We start from the raw sequence: 3,252 nt of genomic DNA on the forward strand, positions 1-3,252 counted from the left end.
TTCTTTTTTCAGTCACTTTTTATAAATAGGGTTAGCAAATGGCTGCTGATTGTAACCATTTTTAAAATAGGGTTAACAAATGCCTACTGAGTGCAACCATTTTATAAATGAGGTTAGGGTTAGTTATAATTAGCACGGGTACACACGTAAGTTTTGTAAGTTATCATTTGCAGGGGTACAAATATGCACGAAGTTACTATTACCAAATGCATCTCGCAACGTATACGGGTATCAAATTGCACGACAGCTTGTACTGGCATCAAGTCTGGTGTGGTAAAACGAATCAAAGACGAAGTCCCAAATGCTTTGTGGACTCATTGCTTTCTCCACAGAAAGGCTGTTGTTTCAAAAAATATGTCTCAAGAGCCGCCAGAAGTGTTGAATAATGTTGTGCAGTGTGTAAACTTCATCAAAGCAAGGCCACTGAATCAGCGTTTGTTTTCCTTTTTGTGCACTGACACGGATTCGGATTATCAAGCTCTGCTGCTGCACACGGAAGTACGATGGTTGTCACGAGGTTGTGTCTTAAAGCGAGTTTGTGGTTTGCGGGAGGAGATTGTGATCTTCCTGAAGCAACACAACTATGTAGGATTAGCCGAAGAAGTTTTTGGAAAGAAAATTTCAACGTAAAAGTTGCTTACCTTGCCGATATATTTGACTGTATGAATTCTCTAAATTCTCCCAATTGTTTTACGGTGATTGATCACGCCGCCAAATTTTCTGTTTTCCACAAAAAACTCATACTCTGGAAAATTTATGTCACAAGAGATGAGTACAATATGTTTCCTGAGCTAACGCAATATATTTGTGGCAAGGAAGTTGATATCAAGCAAACTATAATTTGACACTTGAAACAACTTGCCCAAACGTTTGTGCACTACTATGATGAATCTCCAACACCTAATAGCCAAAATGATTGGATAATTGATCCATTTGCTGGAAAGGACCTGTCTCAACTTCCCATCCATGTAGCACAGTGGTTCTCAAACTGTGGTACGCGTACCACTAGCGGTACGCGAGAGCTTTTTAAGTGGTACCGCGTACCGCTGAACATGATTTTTGATGTGCTGTGAGTAATGTGTTGCTTCGTATAGACAAGCTTGTGCAGAAGAAACAGTTGCATCTATCAAATTAAATTGTGTTTTCTTGCTATTCATTGGTGTTACGGTATAGTAATAACGGTAATAACTAATAAATACCGGTACATTTGAGTAAAATAAGTCATTCAGGAGCCAGGTGGTACGCAGTGTAGCAAAAAAACGAATGAGTGGTACGCGATCGCAAAAAGTTTGAGAAACACTGAATTGTAGCAGAACAGTTTATGGACATGACGACAGAAGTAGCAAATCGTATTCCTTTTGCGTCCTTCAAAGACAAATACCCCAAATATTCTGCAAATATCCACTTTTGGGCTTCCATGCACAAAGTGTATCCCATAGTTTCAAAATATGTGATTCAAAAACTGATTCCATTTGCAACAACTTGGCTTTTGGAGACTGGATTTAGCGCCATGTGTGCATTGAAAACTAAACAGCGAAACTGTCTGAAAGTTGAAGCCGACTTGCGGCTATGCTTAAGTAAAGCAAGCCGATTTCAAAAACTCACAGACAGCAAGCGAGCACAGTTATCTCATTAGTGTGATATATGAATTGAAAAACATATTATTTTCAGAAAAAGTTGCTGCTTTTGGAGTGCTGTGTATTTGCAACGCAATCTTGTGTAACTTTTAAAATCTTACGACAATTTACTTGGGTCGCAAGATTTTATATATCTGAATTTTTTTTAAAAATGGGTCGCCGTAAAAACGAGTTGGGAACCACTGGTCTAAACCATCTCATTACCCACGATTTAACGCTAACAATGGAACAAAGAGTTCCGGACAAACAAATACTAATTTCACAAATCATAAATTCACCAAACCAACGCGATTAATTTAACTAAACATGGCAACAACGATCACCACACACAAACATTGGCCAGTTTCACAAATAATACAGCAAGTGATAATTTATGACACAGTGATAATTTATCATATTCATCACCCACCTTTCAGAAACCAGTCCATCAACGCAGCAATTTCCCTTGCGCAAAATCATTCGCGGGCAACAAAAAACATTCGGCGATCTACGCTAGATTAACCCGGTTAGCCCCGTCGATAGTACCTACTTCCAAAAGAGACTGTCCCTTGTAAACTGTTTATGATCACGCCAATTGTATTCTTTTTTATGTAGATAGCGCTGCAGCAACTTCTCTTTCGTCGGCTAGTTTAGCTACATATCAAACCCCAAACCGCAAATGTTTGTTTATGCTTCAGTTAAGTCATTGTATAAAATCACATTTATCATGACTTTTATTTGATGAGTTCAATGGTTGTGAGAAATGAGAATAATGAGAATGATGGTTTGATTTATTGCTTTTGACTGAGTGAGTTCATACCCAGCTTTTGTTTCGTTAAAGCACTTGGACATTTCCATTCAATTTAATTTCTCGAATTCGTTTCTAAGACCCTGAATCTCTGTGGGAAGCCTTTCCGCTTGACTAAAGAGCTCTCAATGTGCCAAAGTTTATTAGTTTATAATTATAATTCTTCATAATAAGCCTACCATTTGTCTTTTTTTAGGAGGAATTGACCTTTTTAGTTAGTAATTTCGAGTTGGTTGTTTATACTTTCGACAAAACTTATAGGAGAGAAGTTGTATTCATTTCCAAAAAATTACTGTAGTTATGAAACTTACTGAATAGCCGATTTAAAAAGGGTTTTTCTAACCAATTGCCCTACCAGCCCTACATACCTTTTTGTACGCTGACCACGCGTTTCTTCAATGCAGTACCAGCCCTAGGTGGTTTTACATGCGCGAAATCCGCGCATATTGACTTAAGTTCGAAGTTGGGGACTGTTAAGTTCAAACGTGCGCCAGAAAGATTGTAAAAAGACATGTAAAAAGGCCAATTATTATTAAAGCAAAGGTGCGAGTTTTGTAGGCCTAGCCTTCTATTAGTGTTACTTAGGGCTAATTTTCTAAAAAAAAAATGAATTGTCCTCCAAGGATACTGAAAAATGTCCAAATGTCCTCTTTAGTTTGCGTTTTCTTGCTAATATTTTCAACACAAATATAATTTTATGAGACTTTTCCCCATAAGGCCTACCTCAAGAGACTTTTCGGCGACAGCATGAGGTCTATCAGCGAGAATTCTGCTTTGACAATCGAATGCAAACTTCTGTCGGGATTGCACCGCTACAGTTCTTTCTTG

Source organism: Clavelina lepadiformis, chromosome 1 (genome assembly GCF_947623445.1).
Source record: "Clavelina lepadiformis chromosome 1, kaClaLepa1.1, whole genome shotgun sequence".
NCBI classification, from domain to species: domain Eukaryota; kingdom Metazoa; phylum Chordata; class Ascidiacea; order Aplousobranchia; family Clavelinidae; genus Clavelina; species Clavelina lepadiformis.